This window comes from Hordeum vulgare, chromosome 7H, assembly GCF_904849725.1.
Source record: "Hordeum vulgare subsp. vulgare chromosome 7H, MorexV3_pseudomolecules_assembly, whole genome shotgun sequence".
NCBI classification, from domain to species: Eukaryota; Viridiplantae; Streptophyta; class Magnoliopsida; order Poales; family Poaceae; genus Hordeum; species Hordeum vulgare.
In genome coordinates this window covers 130,575,387-130,599,311 of record NC_058524.1, presented here as the reverse complement: position 1 = coordinate 130,599,311, position 23,925 = coordinate 130,575,387, and positions in this window count along the sequence as shown.

Below are 23,925 nucleotides of genomic sequence, written 5' to 3'. Positions count from 1 at the left end.
TTACTTAGGCGACTTTGGGTCGCAGCTAAGTCCCCGAGTGTGACTTTTGGTGCACACTCGGAGCAAGTTGTTTACTTAGGCGACTCTGGGTCGCAGCTAAGTCCCCGAGTGTGACTTTTGGTGCACACTCGGAGCGAGTTGTTTACTTAGGCGACTCTGGGTCGCAGCTAAGTCCCCGAGTGTGACTTTTCGTGCACACTCTGAGCAAGTTGTTTACTTAGCCGACTCTGGGTCGCAGCTAAGTCCCCGAGTGTGACTTTTGGTGCACACTCGGAGCAAGTTGTTTACTTAGGCGACTCTGGGTTGCAGCTAAGACCCCGAGTGTGACTTTTGGTGCACACTCGGAGCAAGTTTTTTACTTAGGCGACTCTGGGTCGCAGCTAAGTCCACGAGTGTGACTTTTGGTGCACACTCGGAGCGAGTTGTTTACTTAGGCGACTCTGGGTCGCAGCTAATTCCCCGAGTGTGACTTTTGGTGCACACTCGGAGCAAGTTGTGTACTTAGGCGACTCTGGGTCGCAGCAAATCCCCGCGTGTGACTTTTGGTGCACACTCGGAGCGACTTGTTTACTTAGGCGACCCTGGGTCGCAGCTAAGTCCCCGAGTGTGACTTTTGGTGCACACTCGTAGCAATTTGTTTACTTAGGCGACTCTGGGTCGCAGCTAAGTCCCCGAGTGTGAATTTTGGTGCACACTCGGAGCAGGTTGTTTACTTAGGTGACTCTGGGTCGCAGCTAAGTCCCCGAGTGTGACTTTTGGTGCACACTCGGAGCAAGTTGTTTACTTAGGCGACTCTGGGTCGCAGCTAAGTCCCCGAGTGTGACTTTTGGTGCACACTCCGAGCGAGTTGTTTACTTAGGCGACTCTGGGTCGCAGCTAAGTCCTCGCGTGTGACTTTTGGTGCACACTTGGAGCAAGTTGTTTACTTAGGCGACTCTGGGTCGCAGCTAAGTCCCCGAGTATGACTTTTGGTGCACACTCGGAACGAGTTCTTTACTTAGGCGACTCTGTGTCGCAGCTAAGTCCTCGAGTGTGACTTTTGGTTCACACTCGGAGCGAGTTGTTTACTTAGGCGACTCTGGGTCGCAGCTAAGTCTCCGAGTGTGACTTTTGGTGCACACTCGGAGTTAGTTGTTTAGATCGGAGTCTGCAAACGCGGAAGAATTTTGAATCGGCAAGAAATTAATCCGCTTTGTATTACTTCGATGACATTTGTTCTTTACATTGTCTCTGTCGGCGGTTATGTGTAGAAGCGCTTCAGTAGATCTCCATTCCATGCTCGCGGCTCGTTTGTCTCCCTGTCGAGGTTGTAGAGTCGATACGCTCCGTTGTTCAGCACCTTAGAAATGATGAACGGTCCTTCCCAGGCGGGAGCCAACTTGTGTGGTCTCTGTTGATCCACTCGGAGCACCAGGTTGCCTGCTTGGAACGTGCGGCTCTTGACGTGCCGCGCATGAAATCTCCGCAGATCTTGCTGATAAATTGTTGAACGGATCAATGCCATCTCGCGCTCCTCTTCTAAAAGGTCTACTCCGTCTTGCCTGGCTTGCTCTGCTTCGACTTTGGAGAAGAGTTTGACTCGTGGAGAGTTGTGAAGCAAGTCACTCGAGAGGACTGCCTCTGCTCCATAAACGAGGAAAAACGGGGATCGTCCTGTCGATCTATTCGGAGTTGTTCGGAGGCCCTAGAGCAACGAAGGCAGCTCGGTGGCCCATGCGCCTGCGGCATGTCCAACTTCCCGCAGGAGTCGAGGCTTCAACCCTTGAAGAATGAGTCCATTCGCCCGCTCCGCTTGTCCATTTGTTTGGGGGTGCGCAACGGATGCAAAATCCACTCGGATACCTTGGCCTGCGCAAAAAGCTTTGAACTCGTCCGAGTTAATGTTTGTGCCATTGTCGGTGATTATGCTATGTGGAACCCCGTATTTGGCGATGATGTCCGTAAGGGCATCAAGCTTCTTGATTGGCTTGGCTTCAATCCACTTGGTAAACTTGTCGACTGCTACCAGTAGATGGGTGAATCCTCCTTGGCCTGTTCTGAATGGTCCGACTATATCTAATCCCCACACGACGAATGGCCAAGAAAGGGGAATTGTCTTCAGCGCGGACGTTGGATTGTGGGACTTGTTTCAATAGAACTGACAACCTTCGCAATGGTCGACTATATCTTTTTCCATTTCATTCACCTGCAACAAGAAGAAACCAGCTCTGAATGCTTTGGCGACGATTGCCCTTGAGGTGGCATGATGGCCGCAGGTTCCCGAGTGAATTTCTTCCAAAATTAACCGACCCTCCTCAGGAGAGATACACCACTGAAGGACGCCTGAAACACTTTCTCTGTATAACTGGTCATCAACAACGGTGAAGGACTTCGACCTGCGAACGATCTACCTAGCTTGGACCTCGTCTTCCAGTAACTCTTGCCTCAGGATGTACGCAATGAATGGCACAGTCCATTTGGGAATGACAGCCAGAATCTCCATGATCAGGTCAACCATAGCGTGAACCTCGACTTCAGTCTGATTTGTTGAGCTCTTCGGATGTACCGGTTCCTTTGTAAAAGAATCTTCTTTTACCGAGGGGAGGTGTAGGTGCTCGAGGCAGACATCACTCCGGACAGGTCTCCATGTGGATCCAAGTTTTGCCAATTCATCTGCTGCTTGGTTTTTCAGTCGGAGAACATGGTGAAGTTCCAGACCTTCGAACTTCTTTTCGAGCTTTCTTATTGCGTTGCAGTATGCAGTCATGGTGGGGTTCCTTACATCCCACTCCTTCATTACTTGATTAACCACTAGATCTGAGTCGCCATAGACCATCTGGCGACGGACGCCGAGTGTGATGGCCATGCGCAACCCGTAAAGGAGAGCTTCATACTTTGCTTCGTTGTTGGAAGGATCAAAATGGATCTGCAGCACATACTTGAGTTTATCACCTTTCGGGGATATGAGCACTACGCCGGCGCCGGAGCCATTCAACATCTTGGACCCATCGAAGAACATGGTCCAATGACCCGAGTAGATGTGAGTCGGTTGCTATTGTTCTACCCATTCTGCAATGAAGTCAGCAAGAGCTTGAGACTTTATAGCTTTCTTGGCTTCGAACTTGATGTCGCAGTATAGCATCTCCATTGCCCACTTTGCCACTCGGCCTGATGCGTCCCGATTGTGGAGAATTTCTGACAACGGAGCATCAGATATGACAGATACCGAGTGGTCTTGGAAATAATGAGCCACCTTCTTTGAAGTCATGTAGATCCCATAAATAAGCTTCTGATAATGGGGATACCTCTGCTTGGAAGGAGTCAGGACTTCGGAAACATAATATACTGGCCGCTGAACCCTGTACACTTTGCCTTCTTCTTCGCGTTCGACTGTCAGAACGGTGCTGACGACTTGATTTGTAGCCGCGATGTACAGAAGAAGGGGTTCTTTACTGAGCGGGGGAGTAAGAACCGGCTGGGTGGAAAGCAGGGCTTTGAGGTCGTCGAATGCGGTTTGGGCTTCGTCTGTCCACTCGAAGGTATCCGACTTCTTCATGAGTCGGTACAGAGGTAACGCCTTCTCACCGAGTCGAGCGATAAACCTGCTCAAAGCCGCTAGGGAACCTGTGAGCTTTTGTACGTCATGTACTCTTACCGGCCGCTCCATTCGAACAATGGTCCCGATCTTTTCGGGGTTGACATCGATCCCTAGTTCGGAAACGAAGAAACCGAGTAACTTCCTACTGGGAACGCCGAATGAACACTTGGCTGGGTTGAGCTTGATATCGTACCTACGTAGGTTGGCGAATGTTTCTGCCAAGTCAGTCAGCAGGTTGGAACCTTTGCATGACTTGACTACGATATCGTCCATATATGCCTCCACATTTCGACCAATCTGGTCTTCGAGGCATTTTTGGATCATTCGCATAAAAGTTGCTCCTGCATTTCTCAAACCGAATGGCATAGTGATGTAACAGAAGCACCCGAATGGGGTGATGAAAGATGTTTTTAATTCATCTGGACCATACAGACGGATCTGCTGATAGCCCGAATAGGCATCAAGGAAGGATAAGCGCTCGCAACCCACAGTCGAATCAACGATTTGATCAATGCGGGGGAGCGGGAAGTGGTCTTTTTGACAGACCTTATTAAGGTGCTTGAAATCGATGCACATATGGAGAGACTTGTCCTTCTTGGGCACCATGAAAACATTAGTGAGCCACTCGGAGTGGTGTACCTTGCAAATGAAGTTGGCTGCCAGAAGTTTAGCTACCTCCTCTCCGATTGCTTTTATCTAGTGCGTGGCGGACCGACGCAGGCGTTCTCGGACGGGCCGAGCGGCAGGATCCACATGCAGTCGATGCTCAGCCAACTCCCTGGGTACACCTGGCATGTGAGCAGGCTTCCGTGCAAAAATGTCCCAGTTCTCACGGAGGAATTGGATGAGCTCGGCTTCCTATTTTGGATCAAGGGTGGTGGAGATGTTTGTTGGGGCGGTGGTGGCATCCGCCGGGTGGATGCTTACTTTCTTCATGTCTCCCGCCGACTGGAATGCGGACTCGGAAGCTGGCTTCTTTGAACGCATCAGGTCGGCGGGGTCAGCAATCTTCTTGTACTCATCCAACTCGAGTACATCCATCTGATGGTCTGCAATTATCGACCCCTACTGCAGACACTTCTCGGCCCGCTGCCGATTGCGTGTGACAGTAATCACGCCTTTGGGACCAGGCATCTTCAGCTTCAAATATACGTAACATGGACGGGCCATGAAACGTACGTATGCCGGACGGCCCAGAATGGCATGGTATGCACTCTGGAAGTCTACCACCTCGAATGTTAATTTCTCTTTGCGGAAGTTCTTGTCAGAGCCGAAAACGACATCCAACGCAATCTGGCCGAGTGATTTGGCCTTTCTTCCTCGGACGACTCCATGGAATTGCATACTGCTCTTGCTAGGTCTAGACATCGGAATGCCCATTCCCTTGAGAGTATTGGCGTACATGATATTCAAGCCGCTGCCGCCGTCCATGAGGACTTTGCGCAGCCTAACTCCTTCCACCACTGGGTCGACGACCAGAGCTTGCCTCCCTGGGGTGGGTACGTGTGCTGGGTGGTCTGACTGATCAAAAGTGATTGCAGTCTGTGACCACTTGAGGAACGTAGGAGTGGATGGGGTTGCCATGTTTACCTCCCTGTTGACCAGCTTCAGTCGACTTTTTCTTTCTACATCAGCAAAAATCATTAACGTTGCATGGACTTGAGGGAACGGATCCCCCTTGTCCTCATCATATTGCTCGGAGTCTTTTTCACTCGGTTGTCCTTCACCGAATCCTTGGATCAGGAGGCGACACTGCCGAGTGGTATGTTTCGGCAATATGACATTGCCTTTTTCATCAGTCTTCGTGTGGATCGGACACGGTTGATCTAGGATGGAATTTCCTGACTGTTTCTTCTTGGGGTGTACTGTGGTTTCCCCTTGCCTTTGGACTTAGCTTTAGTAACGTCTGCCGCCTCTGCTTGCGGAGTGGATTGGGCTTTCTGTTTCTGCTTCCGACTGTTGCTCCCATCTCCGTCAGCGACTGACTTATGCTTGCCGCTACGTATGTGGTCCTCCTCTTCACCATTCGCATAGCGCGCGACTATCTCCATCATCTTGCTCATGGAGATGTCGCCTGTCTGACCAAACTTCAGGTATAGATCTCTGTACCGAACGCCTGCCTTGAAGGCGCAGACTGCTTGGTGTTCTGTAACATTCTACACCGTGTGGTAGAGGGTTGTCCAGGGCTGGATGAAATCACGCAAGGGCTCGTTTTGCTTCTGGACACAGTGCTAAAGCTCTGTGAGACCAGCAGGGCATTTGCACGTACCCTCGAAGGTCCTGATGAAGACTCGGGACAGATCTGTCCAACTGTAAATGCTTGATGGACCTAACTGGTTTAGCCAAGCTCGAGCCGAACCGTCGAGCATCAGTGGTAGATGTTTCATGGCGACATGGTCATCTCCGCCACCGATCTGGACCGCCACTCTGTAGTCGTCTAACCAAGTTTCTGGTTTGGACTCTCCTGTGAATTTGTTGATTCTCGTCGCCAATCGAAAGTTGGGAGGGATGTCAACCGAGCGAATGGCCCGACTGAAACACTCGGGACCAGAAACAACAGTCCTGCTTCCACTCGGATGATCTCTATCGTGACCATCGTGGTGGGCTCGGCTTCTATCAACCTTCTTCTGAGTGATATGACCTCTTGCATCAGGCCTTTGATCATGCGCGTCACCGCCCGAACGATGACCATCGTAATGTCGGGCTCCGTAAGGCCCACTCCACGGAGGAGTACACGAACGGCGACGATCTTCGGGATGAGACCGAATGGAAAGCGGATTCTGACTCTGGTCCCTGGAACGATCGTTCCAGAGGCTGCCCCCTGTGCGACGCTGGTGAGAGCCGGGACTGAAAACTGACCGATGTGTGTTCGCCTGAACGGTACTGTTGTGGATCTTGTTGTGCGACTGGGAGACCGCCGAGTTTTGTTGCTGCGTCGTATGTAACAAGGCACGGATCTGCTCAATTCCTCTACCAGCCTCTGAATCAGTGGGCTGGAGAGAGTCAGCGATCCTGGCGGCTGCAGCCAAGTTGAGGATGGGTGTGCGGAACACCTCGACGTTGCTCTGGCGAGCGCGTCGACCGGAAGAATGAGGGTGTTGACGACGAGTGCCGGATGATTCTCTCATCTCACCCTTGTTCTGACCAATCCCGGAGGGACTTTCGTGGGAATCGGCCATGAGTACTTCGGCTGCAGGCCCGTGACCCTCATACTCGGAAGGTAGTTTAGTCGGAACTGACTCCAAGCACTAGGATGACCGCGGGACCACAACCGATTCGAGAACCGCCACTTGAGAGGACATGTTTTGTCGCGCTAGGGCGTGTTGCACCCAACGCTGGAGCCGCGAATGACCGGATCGCTTGTTGCGGCGCGTGACGGGGGCGAAGATCGACACCGGGGTCGATGGCTGGAGAAGAGGAACGCCGCAGGAACTGGCACGGAAGTGTGTAGCCCCGCGACTCGGAAGCATCTCGATGTCGAGGGGCGCATCCTGAAGCCATGCCGAATCGTCGGCAATGAAGGAGAGTGCACCGAAGAGGATCTCATGACCCATGCACGAATATCCGCCGGATGACATGACGAAAAGATGAAATCGCAAACTCGCGGGAAGTCGCTTAGACGCCTGCCCAACGGTGGGCGCCAACTGTCGTGGGTATAAGTCTGACAATAGAAGTACGGGGTACGAAAGTATATGGGCAGAGCCTTAGCTATCGCGAGGATGTATGAGTTCAGGCCCCTCTACGGTGGAGGTAAAAGCCCTACGTCTCAGTGCTCTTGGGAGCTTTGTGTCGAGTGTATTCAGGGATTACAGCAAGTGCCAACCCCTGTACCAGTGATGAAGGGCGGCATATATAGAGTGCGCTGCCCTTCATATATAATGGTCCGGTGGACAGGGGTGGAGTAGTGGCGAGTAAACGCTGGTGTTACTGGTAACGTAAGCCTTAAATGCTAGTTATGGTGTATGAAAACGTATGACCATTGCCCTCCTGGGAGGTTACGATGTACAGAGTGGATTCCAGTCGGTACGTTAGATATGCTCCGAGTGGATCGTCACCGACTAGATGATGGGGGCGTCCTTAGTTCAGTCGGAACTGTCTAAGGGCCTTGTCCCTGTGAAGGGTAGTCCTTGGGTAGGACCTATAGGGCAGACCTATGACCCTACCCTGGGACTATAACCCCATCAATGACCTTCTTGCAATTTCCCATAATTGCTAGATAGCAACTCAAGTTGTGCCCTTATCTCAACATTCTCCTTTAATATGGATGCTTGATATGTCTCCAACGTATCTATAGTTTTTGATTGTTCCATGCTATTATATTATCTATTTTGGATGTTTTATATGCATTAATATGCTATTTTATACTCCCTCCGTTGCTTGATATAAGGTGTATAGATTTTTAAGAAAAAGATTCAAAATATAAGGTATTTTGCGTTGCACCATTCATTTGGATATTTTTTAGGGATCTGATTACATTTCCTTACATCAGGCAAGCTCCTCTATCTTCTGATGTCAATTAGTCACGAGTAATCTCATCCAAAACTTGTGAAATTTTCCCTCCACATGCATTCTTTAATTTCCATGCCAAAAACTATACACCCTATATTTAGGAACGGAGGGAGTATTACTTTGGGACTAACCTATTAATCTCGAGCATAGTGCAAGTTTTGTTTTTTCCATTGTTTTTGGGTATTGCAGATAAGGAATATTAAACAGAGTCCAAGTGGAATAAAATCTCCGAAATGATTTTTCTGGACCACAAGAAACCTGTCACACTTGGAGAAGGGGGCAGGACACCTGCCCGGAGGCCACACGCCGGTAGAGCGCGACCTAGGGGGCGCCCCTGGCTTGTGGGTCCCCTACAGGTCTCCTAACCGTAATTCTTGTCCTATAAATTCCCAAATATTCCCCCATTATCAGAGCGACACCAAAAAAATACTTTTCTGCCGCCGGAAGCCTCTATTTCCGTGAGATCCAATCTGGGAGCCTTTTCTGGTAATCTGCTAGAGGGGGATTCGATCATGGAGGTCATCTACATCAACTCCATTGCCTCTCCGATGATGCGTGAGTACCTTACCATAGACCTCTTTGTTCTTCAATACCATGTTCTTCATGATCTTCATGAAGATCTATCCGATGTAATACTCTTTTGCGGTGTGTTTGTCGAGATCCGATGAATTGTGGGTTTATGTTCATATTATCTATGAATATTATTTGAATATTCTCTGAATTCTTATATGCATGATTTCAAATCTTTGCAAGTCTCTTCGAGTTATTTTTTTGGTTTGGCCAACTATATTGGTAATTCTTGCAATGGGAGAAGTGCTTAGTTTTGGGTTCAATCTTGCGGTGTCCCCATCCGGTGACAAAGTAGGGGTAGCGAGACACGTATTGCATTCTTCCCATCGAGGATAAAAAAGATGGGGTTTTCATCATATTGCTTGAGTTTATCCCTCTACATCATGTCATATTACTTAATGCGTTACTCTGTTCTTCATCAACATAATACTGTAGATGTAGGCAGGAGTCGGTCGATGTGTGGAGTAATAGTAGTAGATGCAAAATCATTTCGGTCTACTAGAAACGGTCGTGATGCCTATATGCATAATCATTGCCTTAGATATCTTCATAATTATTATCTTTTCTATCAATTGCTCAAGAGTAATTTGTTCACCCACCGTATTCTTTTCCTTCATGAGAGAAGCCTCTAGTGAAACTTATGGCCCCCGGGTCTAATTTTTGTATTATATTTTCAGACCTATAAACCAAAAATACCAAAAATGTATTGTTGCCATTTATTTACTTTTTTCTATCAATTTTTTATATCTATTTCTATCAGATCTCATCCTTGCAAATAATCATGAAGGGATTCACAACCCCTTTGTTGCGTTGGGTGCAAGTGTTTGATTGTTTGTGTAGGTTCTAAGATTGGAGCCTTGCTTGTTCCTCCTACTGAATTAATACCTTGGTTCACAACAAACAGAGGGAAATACTTATGTACTTTGCTGCATCACCCTTTCCTCTTCAAGGGAAAACCAACGCAAGCTCAAAAAGTAGCAAGAAGGATTTCTGGCGCCGTTGCCGGGAAGCATACATAGCAAGATCAAGCTTACCAAGTACCCATCACAAACTCATCTCTTGCATTTACTTTATTTTCCTTTTGCCTCTCGTTTTCCTCTCCCCCACTTCTAAAACAATTTTCAGAAAATACCAAAAAGATTTGCCTTTTTATTCGCCCTACTTCCTTTCGTCTATCCATTTGCTTTTCGGTTGCTTGGGTGTTAGATCTCTTAAACTCATGGCTCGCCTTGCTACTATCGCTAGTACTCCCGAGAATGAAGTTCTCAATTCTAAGCAAAGGCAGGGAGAAAACTCTAAAGATGCTTGGTATAGAATTTGCAATGCTCAAAATAGATCTATTCGTAAGCAATCTACTACCGTTCTCCTTCACAATTTTTTATGTTGGTGTCTCTCCTTTTAATAGATATGTTTTGGATACCATTATGGGAGGAAATTTCTTGGGTAGCCATACCTTTGATTTTTATAATGCTACGACGAATTTGGTAGGTCCACCCCCACTCATGGTTAATGAAACAATCTTAACTTTGGAACATGTGATGCGAAGGCTTGATACTATTGAAAATAGAGTTTCTACCATAGAGCTCATCGAAAACTTGGATAAAAAATATTCATAATCACATACTCAATATGAATCCAAGGTAGGAGTTACTTTTAAAAACCTTAGGGAAAAGGAACCCATAGTTAATGAAAAACTGGATCAAGATTCTTCTAGAATTGGAAAGCTAGAGGACATTATTACCAACTTGGGTTCCGCTTTTGCCTTTATTCAAACTACTCCAAAATATTATCCTCCTAAAACTACCAAGTTTGTTTATGTTCCTAAAAATAAAGGAGAATCCTCTAGAAAAGGGGATGAAGATCTTAAGATGATAAGTGTTCACCCTAGCTTCGATATTATTAGGGAACCTATTTTTACATGTGAATTTTTGGATTTCTCGCTTAGGAGTATGATTATTGATAAAACCAAATAATCTCCTAGGTTTTACAAGTGTACAATTGAGTAATTGCATACCAAAGATGACGACACCTAGATCTATTGCATTATGCCTAGCTAGGGGCGTTAAACAATAGCGCTTGTTGGGAGGCAACCCAATTTTATTTTTATGTTTTTGTTTTTTCTTCTGTTTTTGAGTGATGCACATAGTATTACCTCTGTAATAATTGTTTTTTCTTGTTTTAGTTAGTGATTGAGCCAAGTAAGAACTTTCGGATGGTCTATGGTGTTTGCAATTTGATTTTGCTGAAAAATCAGAAACTTTCGCCCTCAGTCCAGAAATTTTTTAAATTCACTCGAACGTGATTTTGATCTGAAGTTTTTATACAAGATTGATATACAAATTTCTCGTATGTTCCTAATTTTTCAGAAGTTTTGGAGTTACAGAAGTATTCAAAGTATATATATTGCTACAGACTGTTTTGTTTTTGACACAGTCTGTTTTATTTGTGTTGCTTGCTTATTTCGATGTATCTATGGGTTGTATCGGGGGGTATGTACCATGGATAAGTTGGAATACAGTAAATATTACACCAATATGAATAAATAAGTTCACAACAGTACCTAAAGTGGTGATATATTTTTCTTATACTAACGGATCTCATGAGTTTTTTGTTGAGTTTTGTGTTGTGAAGTTTTCAAGTTTTGGGTAAAGATTTGATAGACTATGGAATAAGGAGTGGAAAGAGCCTCAGCTTGGGGATGCCCAAGGTACCCCAAGTCATATTAAAGGATACCAAAGAGCTTAAGCTTGGGGGTGCCCCGGAAGGCATCCCCTCTTTCGTCTTCAATCCATCGGTAAATTTACTTGAGGCTATATTTTTATTCACGACATGATATGTGTTTTGCTTGGAGCGTCTTGCATGATATGAGTATTTAATTTTTAGTTTGCCACAATCATCTTTGATGCACACATTTTTGAGAGACATACTGAATCGTGAATTTATTAGAATACTCTTTGTGCTTCACTTATATCTTTTGAGCTAGGCAATGTTGCTCTAGTGCCTCACTTATGTCTTTTAGAGCATGGTGGTGTTTTATTTTATAGAAATTATTGAGCTCTCGTACCTCACTTATATTATTTTGAGAGTATTTAAACAGCATGGTAATTGGTTTAGGTTATGAATTTAGTCGTAATATAATGGGCATCCAAGAGGGATATAATAAAAACTTTCATATTAAGTGCATTGAATATGAGGAGAAGATTGATTCCTTCCATATAGTTTTGAAATATGAAGATGGTAATATGAGAGTCATGCTAGTAAGTAATTTTGAATTGTAAGAAATACTTGTGTTAAAGTTTTTGATTCCCGTAGCATGCACGTATGGTGAACCGTTATGTAATGAAGTCGGAGCATGATTTGTTTAATGATTGTCAACCTTTGTGTGAGAGTCGGGATCCGCGATGGTTAACTCCTTCCCACCCTTCCCCTAGGATCATGAGTCTAATACATTGCTTCAATAACTAATAAACTTTTGAAATAAGTATGTGAGTTCTTTATGACTAATGTTGAGTCCATGGATTATACGCACTCTCACCCCCTCTCTAGTACCGCACAATTTTCGTCGGTGCATTAAACCCACCTTCCTCAAAACAGCCACCATATATTTTTCTCAAAACAGCCATCATACCTACCTATTATGGCATATCCATACCCATTTCGAGATATATTGCCATGCAACTTCCACCGTTCCATTTTTTATGACACGCACCATCATTGTCATATTGCCTTGCATGATCATAAGATAGCTAGCATGATGTTTTAATTTATGTCATTGCTACGCTAGATCATTGCGCATCCAGGTACACCGCCAGAGGCATGCATATAGAGTCAAGTTTTGTTCTAGGAATTGAGTTGTATTTTTATGAGTTGTAAGTAAATAGAAGTGTGATGATTTGCATTATTAGAGCATTGTCCCATGTGAGAGAAAAGGATGATGGAAAGCTATGATTCCCTCACAAGTTGTGATGAGTATCCGGGCTTTACAAAAAAAAAGAGGCCACTGAAGCCCATAAAAAATAAAAGAGGCCAAAGATGCCCACAAAAAAAGAAAAAAGAAAGAAATGAGAGAAAGAGAGAAGGGACAATGCTACTATCTTTTTCCACACTTGTGCTTCAGAGTAGCACCATGATCTTCATCATAGATAGTCTCCTATTTTGTCACTTTCATATATTATTGGGAATTTTTCATTATAGAACTTGGCTTGTATACTCCAATGATGGGATTCCTCAAGTTTCCTTAGGTCTTCGTTTCCAAGTGAATTGGATGCACACCCAATTAGTTTCTTTTTGAGCTTTCATACACTTATAGCTCTAGTGCATCCGTTGCATGGCAATCCCTACTCACTCACATTGATATCTATTGATGGGCATCTCCATAGACCGTTGATACGCCTAGTTGATGTGAGACTATCTTCTCCTTTTTCCGTTTGCAACATCCACCATATTCTATTCCGCCTATAGTGCTATATCCATGGCTCACGCTCATGTATTGCGTGAGAGTTGAAAATGTTTGAGAACATAAAAAGTCTGAAACAATTGCGTGAATTTCATCGGGGTTGTGCATGATTTAAATACTTTGTGTGGTGAAGATGGAGCACAGCGAGACTATATGATTTTGTAGGGATAACTTTCTAAGGCCATGATATTTCGAAAGGACACAATTGCCTTGTTAGTATGCTTGAAATATTACTGTTTTTATGTCAATATTTGACTTTTGTTTTGAATCTTATGGATCTGAATATTCCTGCCACAATAAAGAATATTACATGGATAAATATGTTAGGTAGCATTACACGTGAGAAATTCTGTTTTTATCACTTACCTACTCAAGGACGAGAAGGAATTAAGATTGGGGATGCTTGATACATCTCCAACGTATCTATAATTTTTTATTGTTCCATGCTATTATATTATCTGTTTTGGATGTTTTATATGCATTAATATGCTATTTTATTTTATTTTTTGGACTAACCTATTAATCTAGAGCCTAGTGCCACTTTCAGTTTTTTCCTTGTTTTTTGGGTATTGCAGATAAGGAATATTAAATGGAGTCCAAACAGAATAAAATCTCAGGAATGATTTTTTCTGGACCAGAAGAAACCTACAAGACTTGGAGAAGGGGGCAGGACACCTGTCAGGAGGCCACAAGCCTGCAGGGCGCGACCTAGGGGGGTGGTGCCCCTGGCTTGTGGGTCCCCTGTAGGTCTCCTAACCCTAATTCTTGTCCTATATATACCCAAATATCCCCCCATTATCAGAGCGACACCAAAAATAATAATTTTCCACCGCCGGAAGTCTCTCTTTCCATTAGATCCAATTTGGGATCCTTTTCCGGTAATCTGCCGGAGGGGATTCGATCATGGAGGGCATCTACATCAACTCCGTTGCCTCTCTGATGATGCGTGAGTACTTTACTACAGACCTACGGGTCCATAGCTAGTAGCTAGATGGCTTCTTCTCTGTCTTTGTTCTTCAATATCATGTTCTTCATGATCTTCATGAAGATCTATCCGAAGTAATACTATTTTGCAGTGTGTTAGTCGAGATCCGATGAATTGTGGGTTTATGTTCAGATTATCTATGAATATTATTTGAATCTTCTCTGAATTCTTATATGCATGATTTCATATCTTTGCAAGTCTCCTCAAGTTATTGGTCTGGTTTGGCCAACTAGATTGGTAATTCTTGCAATGGGAGAAGTACTTAGTTTTGGGTTCAATCTTGCGGTGTCCTCACCCAGTGACAAAGTAGGGGTAGCGAGGCACGTATTGCATTGTTGCCATCGAGGATAAAAAGATGGGGTTTTCATCATATTCATTGAGTTTACCCCTCTACGTCATGTCATCTTACTTAACGCATTAGTCTATTCTTCATGAACTTAATACTCTAGATGCAGGTAGGAGTCGGTCGATGTGTGGAGTAATAGTAGTAGATGCAGAATCGTTTCGGTCTACTTGACACGGACGTGATGCCTATATGCATAATAATTGCCTTGGATATCTTCATAATTATTCGCTTTTCAATCAATTGCTCGACAGTAATTTGTTCACCCATCATATTATTTTCCTTCATGAGAGAAGCCTCTAGTGAAACCTATGGCCCCCGGGTCTATTTTCCATATTATATTTTTTATCTATAAACCAAAACTACCAAAATTATAATCCTGCCATTTATTTACTTTTATTTACTTATGTTCTATCAATCTTTTATATCTATCTCTATCATATCTCATCCTTGAAAATAACCGTGAAGGGATTGACAACCCCTTTGTTGCGTTGGGTGAAGTGTTTGATTGTTTGTGTAGGTGCTATGAGTGGGGCCTTGCTTGTTCCTCCTACTGGATTGATACCTTGGTTCTCAAAAAACTGAGGGAAATACTTATCTGCTTTGCTGCATCACCCTTTCCTCTTCAAGGTAAAACAAACGCAAGCTCAAGAAGTAGCAATGCTTCACAAGAAAGAGAGTTAGTAGAACAAGCATCATCATTAACAACAAGAGGAGAAGGCAACTTGGCAAGCTCTTTAGCATAAGAAGCTTCAAGTTGAGCATGAGACTCGGTGCGTTCTATGAGCGAACTCTTAATATCCCTTGAGCCATATTTGAGGTGCTCATAGTCCTCAAGGAGTTTAGCATGTGAAACTTCAAGCTTATCATTTTTAGTTCTGAAATCATTAGCCACCCGAGACCTCTATCATGGGATTCCTTTAATCTAGATAATTCTAGAGCAAAGGTCTCCTCAAGAGATTCCTTGGTAGTTTGTTCATTTTCAAGTGCTTGTTACAGCTCCACGATCTCATCGGCGTAATCACCCACATGACCTTCCATTGTCTCAATGGTGATTTCATGCTCCTCGAGATGAGCTTCCAACTCATCAATGTATTTATTACTCTCGGTGGAAATAGGCATGATTTCCATGAAGTTGGAACAATCAAGTTTATTCTTATAAAGAGATTTAAAAATCATCTCCCCTTAATTTTTAAGGATGCAATATTATAACTCTCTTCATCGTTATCATCATCATCATCATCAAGAGATATATTGGGATTCAAGGTAGGAGCTACCTTTGAAGACTTAGCCATAAGGCAAAATTAAGAAATAATACATGATGATGTAGGAGCCCTAGAAGCATCATTCAAGGCCACATCTTGTTCCATGGAGTGATGGATTTCCTCTACATTGTTAGCACAACAACTCAAGGAAATAGATACATTTTTTATGATGGCAACAAGATATAGAAAGCATATTATAATGAGATTTAGTCAAGCTATTTTTACATGATATGCAAGGACTATCAACACAAGCATGTAAAATATTTAGAGTGCTCGAAGTGCTAACGCCCAAAAATGAAGCATTGCAATAATATAGTGATGAAGGATCATCAACAATAAGCCCACTATCATTATTGCAATGATCACCACTACTCACCATATCATTACCTTGTGGCAATCCACATGTAGGTGAAGTAGATGAAGTTGAGAAGACCACATGACCGGAGCTGGAGGGAGAACTGTCATTCCTACAAATATTGGACACACCATATTTATCTTGAAGCTTTGTCCACAACTCATGAGCATCCCGGAATGGCATGAGTTGAAATATAACTACATTGCTCAAAGCATCAAAAAGCACATTACAAGCTTGAACATTGAGATAAGAGTTTTTCTCATCCTTTGAAGATATATTTTGAGAATCCTTTGGAGGAGAAAAACCCATATCTACAATTTGCTCTAAATTGGGTCCATGACCCTAAAGAGATTAAGCATGTGAATTACCCAAACATCAAAAATTGTGCCATCGAAACTATGATTGTCACAGAATCCTAATCCCCTAGTCGACATCCTTACTCTCTAGGTGGTTAAAACTAATAATGAGAGACCTAGATCTGATACCAATTGAAAGGATGTGGATCTCGCCTAGAGGGAGGTGAATAGGCGCTTTAAAATAATTACGGTTTAGGCTTGAACAAATGCGGAATAAAACTAACGTTTAATTTGTCAAGCACAAAACCAAAAACACTAGGCTCACCTATGTTCACCAACAACTTATGCTAAGCAAGATAAACAACTAGGTGATAGCAAGATATATAACAATAAACAATATAGCTATCACAAAGTAAAGTGCATAAGTAAAGGGCTCGAGTAAGAGATAACCGAGGCATGTGGAGACGATGATGTATCCCGAAGTTCACACCCATGCGGATGCTAATCTGCGTTTGGAGTGTTGTGGAGACACAATGATCCCCAAGATGACACTAAGGCCACCGTAATCTCATCACGCCCTCGCACAATGCAAGATGTCGTGATCCATTAAGGGACCCTTGAGGGCGGTCACCGAACCCGTACAAACAAGGTTGGGCCAATCTCCACAACTTAATTGAGGCTCCCAACAACACCATGAAGCTTCACCACAATGGCATATGGCTTCAAGGTGACCTCAAATGCTCGGGGCAATCTCCACAACTTAATTGGAGACCCCGACGCTAGCTAGGAGCTTTACACGACAATGATTGAGCTTCGAGGCACCACCAAGCTTCTAGGATGCCAAAGCATCCACGAGAACAATCTCTAGGATGCCAAATACCAGAGGGTAATAAGCTACTCAAACTTCACTTCCATGTATCACCGTGGAGAACTCAAACCTATGCACCAAATGCAATGTCAAGGGCACACGGAGTGCCCAAGTACTTCACTCCCAAATCCCACCACAACAACTAATGCTATGGTGGAAAATGAGAGGAAGAACAAAGAGGAACACCAAGAACTCCAAGAACTAAATCCAAGGGGTACCCCTCACATAGAGGAGAAAGTGATTGGTGGAAATGTGGATCTAGATCTCCTCTCTCTTTTCCCTCAAAAAGGAGAAAGAATCATTGGAGGGATTGAGAGTTAGCAAGCTCTAAGAAGGTCAGCAATGGGGGGAAAACGAGATCAAGACATGCGGAACCATTCGGGAAGAAGACCCCCCGAAATAGGTCCCCACAAATCTGCCCGTTATGTGCAGAAATACACACGGGTGGTACAACCCGTGATGCGGACGGTACAACCGGTTTATGTAATATAGCGGTACAACCGCCCAACCACCGCCCAAGAACCGCACTAAAACAGAACCTAGTCCGGTGGTAATTGATACGTCTCCATCGTATCTACTTTTCCAAACTCTTTTTCCCTTGTTTTGGACTCTAATTTGCATGATTTGAATGGAACTAACCCGGACTTATGCTGTTTTCTGCAGAATTGCCATGGTGTTGTTTTTGTGGAGAAATGAAAGTACTCGGAATGTCCTGAAAATTTACGGAGAATATTTCTGGAAAATACGAAAAATACCTGCGCAAAGATCCACCGGAGGGGGTGAGCTAGTGGGCCACAAGCCCAGTGACCGAGGCCACCCCCCAGGCCGCGCCGTCAGGGCTTGTGGGGCCCATGAGATCTGCCGCCTCCAAACTCAGCTCTATATATTCCCTTTCATCCTGGAAAAAATCAAGAGAGAAGATTTCATCACGTTTCATGATCCAGAGGCGCCGCCATATCCCGTTCTTGCCCTGGAGGGCAGATCTGGAGTCCGTTTTGGGCTACGGATCAAGGAGATCGTCGCCATCGTCATCATCAACCTTCTTCCCTCTCCAATTCCATGAAGCTCTTCATCGTTCGTGAGTAATCTATTCGTAGGCTCACTGGGCGGTGATGAGTAGGATGAGATCTATCATGTAATCGAGTTAGTTTTGACGGGGATTGATACCTAGTATCCACTATGTTCTGAGATTGATGTTGCTACTACTTTGCTATGCTTAATGCTTGTCACTAGGGCCCGAGTGCCATGATTTCAGATCTGAAATTATTATGTTGTCACCAATATATGTGTGTTTTAGATCCGATCTTGCAAGTTGTAGTTACCTACTATGTGTTATGATCTGTCAACCCCGGAGTGACAATAACCGGAACCACTCCCAGTGATGACCATAGTTTGAGGAGTTCATGTGTTCACCAAGTGCTAATGCGTTGGTCTGGTTCTTTATTAAAAGGAGAACCTTAATATCCAGTAGTATCCATTTGGACCCCGCTGCCACGGGAGGGATGGACAATAGATGTCATGCAAGTTCTTTTCCCTAAGCTTGTATGACTACACACGGAATGCATGCCTACATCATATTGACGAACGGGAGCTAGTCCTATATCTCTCCATGTTATAACTGTTGCATGATGAATGTCATCCAATGAATCACCCATCCATTGCCTACGAGTTTGTCCCACTGCTGCTGTTACCTGCTTTGCTCTGCTGCTGTTACTACTGTTGCTGCTACTGTTACTTGGTTTGTCCCGCTGCTACTGCCACTACTGTTGGTACTACTGTTACTTGTTGTTGCTGCTACTTGCTACTGTTGCTACTTGCTACTGCTGTCACTACTGTTGTTCCTTGCCACTCATGTTACTCGTTACAATGCTGCTACCTGCTACAATACTTTTCTCGCGCCATTGATACTTCAGTTGGGAATAATCTGCCTTGTCAACAGATCATTTCTGGCACCGTTGCTATCATACTACTTTGCTGCTTATATCCTGCTTGCAGATAATAATCTTTCAGGTGTGGTTGAGATGACGCCTCAACTGCTAATACTGGAGAATATCCTTTCATTCCCATCGTGTCGAACCAACAAATTTGGGTTGAATACTCTACCCTCAAAAACTGCCGCGATCCCACACGCTGGTGGGCCATTGCAAGACAATTGCTAATTGTTGAGCAACTGGAAGCAACACTTTTCTGGCCCTGTTGCCAGGGAGGCATCAAGTTAGGAATAGTTGCACGTCAACAGTAGTGCGGTACATGACCGGTACAACCTCTGGACCAATTTTGGAGCCGTACAACCGCTTCAAACACCGCTTGTACCAGTCAACAGGTACATCCTTATTTGGACAAACATCCCACTTATGATTAACCCCTCTTGCAAGCATCCGCAACTACGAAAGAAGAATTAAGTCAAAGTCTAACGATAGCATTAAACTAGTGGATCCAAATCAGCCCCTTACGAAGCAACGCATAAACTAGGGTTTAAGCTTGTGTCACTCTAGCAACCCATCATCTACTTATTACTTCCCAATGGCTTCCTCTAGGCCCAAATAATGGTGAAGTGTTATGTAGTCGACGTTCACATAACACCACTAGAGGAAAGACAACATACAACGCATCAAAATATCGAATGAATACCAAATTCACATGACTACTTATAGCAAGACTTATCCCATGTCCTTAGGAATAAAAGCGACTACTCACAAAGCATAATTATGTTCATGACCAGAGAGGTATTGAATAGCATTAGAGATCTGAACATATGATCTTCCACCGAGTAATCTGTAACGACTAAGATCCGGTCCTTTCCTATTTGGGGGGGCGATGCCCCAAAAGGGAAAGAAGCGCATCTAAGCGTTTCGCAAGCGAGATAAACATAACACATACATAATTTAAGATTGACAAATGGGGCATGCATTTGCCATCTCACATAGATAATATCAGAGTTACATCCACACATATATTCAGACAAGGTAGTTCCGCTACGGACTACATAACACAAGGAAAAGACTATGCTATCCCGCATGCTTGCCCACGATCACGACCACGACCTCAGTCTTCTGGATAGTTCACGTACAGGTGGTCGTTCTCCTCATCGTACTGCCACGCCAACCGCGTGCCATCTGGATCACCTGCGTCGGGCGTACCTGTACCTATTGCGGTCTTGTAGTAAATGGTGAGCCACGGGGACTCAGCAATCGATGACCTTGGTACCGAAACTAGTCAAGTTATTAGGTGAGGAAGGTTCAGTGTTTAGGTTGCAGCATCCTAAGCATTTATGGTGGCTAACTTACGAAGATCAAAGTTATAGGTGTGGTGGTCTACGCGTGCGGTCGAGGACTAGGTGATCACTAAGTGATCCTGAACACCTACTTACGTCAAACATAACCCCAGCATGTTCCCGATCGAAGAGAGATCTTCGAAGGGGACAGTCACGGTTACGCACACAGTTGGCAGTTTTAATAGAGTTAGTTCAAGTTGTCTATAACCGGATGTTTACAAATTATCCAAGTTGCCACATAACCGCGGGCACGGCTTTTTGAAAGATTAAACCCTGTACGGGTGCTCCAACTAGTCCATAACAAACGGCCACGGGGCGCAAAGTAATCCTCTATCACGAATCTCGTGATCTCGTCGGTCCTTAGAGGAAAACCTCAACTCTGGGGAGAACCAAAGCTTCACCAGGATTCCTATACGTAAGATATATCTCTAAGGTAAGACAATACTAGTAGGACCTCCCGACGTGTCGACGACCCCGAAAAGAGCCGCGTATCTCAGTCTCAGGACACGACGGATGAGCTACGCGCACGATGGCCTGATAGAAATCACTCAAGTTGTCCTGAGTTGGCCCTGCACAGTGCTCTAGTTTGGACCAACACTCATGAGGAGCACTGGCCCGGGTTGTTGATTATATCCTCGGGGTAGCTATTCCCAATGCAAATTATTATTAGGTGATTATCAAATTAAAACCAATGTTGGGTCCTGCCGGACAAGTCTTAACACTACACGATTTATCAAGGGGGTCCCATAACAACCCCGAACGTCTTAGGAGCGAGCAGTTATGGAACAAGCACCGGTAGCCAAAACTAAGGCGGCAATAACGGAACAAATCACCCGGCAAAAGGCTAGGCCTTCCGTCATTTACCAAGTATATAGGTACATTAATTAAATAGCAGTTTAATCATAATGATATCAAATACTCATGTTATCACATGAGACAGCTGGCACCTGCAACTAGCAAAGCTATCATTAGAAGCTGAGCAAGCCTACTTAGCCATACAACATTAGCTAGGAGGGGAAGGTGTTTGGGTTTCATGGCAATATCAGGAGGCAATTATATCAAGTGCTAGGCAGCGAGCATATATCGAAGGAAACGTTATTCTAAGCATAACAAAGCTAGATACGGTATCAAGGTCACGGTCATCTTGCCTGCGATGTCTTCAGCTTGGAACTGCTCTTGTTCGTCCTGCACGTACTCTCCAGAATCCACGTACTCCCTCTCCGATCCCGGTGCTACCCAAGATAAAAATAACAGCCAATGAACACCAACACAACATGATGCAACAAACACATGATGCATGAGATGAGAGTGAAACATGCATCTCTATTCTAGTCACTTGCATATGCATGAGAAGAGAAGATAAACTTCTGGACAGAACTTCACACTAAGCTATCTTGACATGCATGAGGATGACATGAACAGGTGCATCACGAGAAAACGATGCAAAAGCATATAAAGAACGTTGAGAACGGAGCTACGGATCAACTGGAAACTACGAAACCAGATATGGAGTCCTACGGATCAATTCCACCACAAGCACACTCCAATGGCACTCTTTTGGTATTCCCAGGTTTCCACTTGATCAAAGAAACAAATATAGGTGGGGTGGTGCAAAGAAACTCACCACACCACCAACAATACTAAGACAAGCTTCAAAACAACTAAAACATGCAATCTGTCCTAAACAGCATCATAGCAGTTTGTAAGCAACATGCAAAGCACCTACAACAACCCAAATGTGCCAAACAAGATATGTGGCAAAAGCTATTCAAAATCTCTACAAGCCTGAGCAAGCAGATAATACAAAGGATTCACACACAGGAAGATCTACATGTGCTAACTTGGACAAAAATAACAGATTTCAGGGACTTAGTGAAAATCTCAGATATTCACCAGCTGCTTATGCTCTGAAGCATTTTGACAGCCTCCAAAATGATATCTACAGGAAGTGAAAGTGCATGAAATTTAACAGAGAGCTAGACAAACACAAAAGCTCCAACTCTCTAGTTGATTGCAAGGGCTGATTCCCAACACATGAGCTTTTGCAACCGCAACAACAAGGGAAGAAAATAACATCACTTTCTTAGACATAGTGAAAATCATAGATTTTCACCAAGCTGACGATTTCAGCCACATGTCAACTTTGACAAGGCACAACTTGCACATACAAACTCCTAAGCATAAAACAAAACTACCATGTTGTAGAGGGGTTCACCCACTACTGCCACATCAAGGATTCATCCTCATAGGCTCAATACACCACTTACTATAGGGACCTAAACATGGCATTAAATCAGAAAATGACATTTCCAGAAAGTGCCCCAAAGTGAAATCTGATTCCACCAATGGATTCCTTGGAATATTCTACCCCCAAAACATATATAATATCTAGGTACTTGCATACAACATGTAGGCACCAAGTTGAAAGGAAAAACAACATAGAATCATGTAGTCTCAAATAGTGACATATCACATGTGGTACTTACTATTTCATCATCCACACATGCACAAGCTCACACCCACAACTCCAATGGTGACATGAGGGGTTAGCCTCATGCACATGAGCCTTACACATCACCACACACACACATGCCTAACCACATACACACATGCATAACCACACACAATTGCATACACTCTCAAGCTAACACTAACACACACTCACACACCCTAGGGGTTCAAAGGTACTCCCCATGCTCACTAAGGCAAAAGCCATGCCTTGGTCATGTGTGTTTCATACACACACATGCACCTCACTACACTTACACACATGCACCCACATGGATACATACACACACATACAACCTCACATCTACATCAATCTCCCTAAGCATAAAAGGGGAATAAATACACTGATTAACCCCAGGCAAAGCACTCACTAGCTTCTACAATAAAGAAGGAAAATAAATAATGAAAACAAAGCAGAAGAAAAAGAAAACATAAAAGGGGATGACCCTGGGATCCAACCCAGGTCCCCCTGGAACACAACCAGCTCCACACCACTGCGCTAGGCTATTCCCTTTGACAGGGAGGAGGAAGGAAACAGGGTAAACTACCCCGTCGCGCTACTGTACCACACAAATCAAAAACCAAAAAGGGGCGCTGTGGGGGCTCGAACCCACGACCCTCGCGCTCGGCAAAACTTCCCCCTAGCACTTCACTACTCGCTCGGATCTTAACAGAGAGGGGGCGTCGCTCTTTTGAGCATTCCCCTCTGAACCTACCATAGACCACGGCGGCCGGAACAGGGGACGGTCACTGCCGGTGCTACGCTACCAATTGAACTACGGACACTCGCGGGGAGGAAGAGGGACTCGTGGCGGATCCATTTCACACCTAAGATCTATGAGAGGACCACTGCGGCGACCTATCCACGTTCATGGTGGCGCCAGCGACAAAGAGGAACCCCGGCGCGCATCTACGTCTC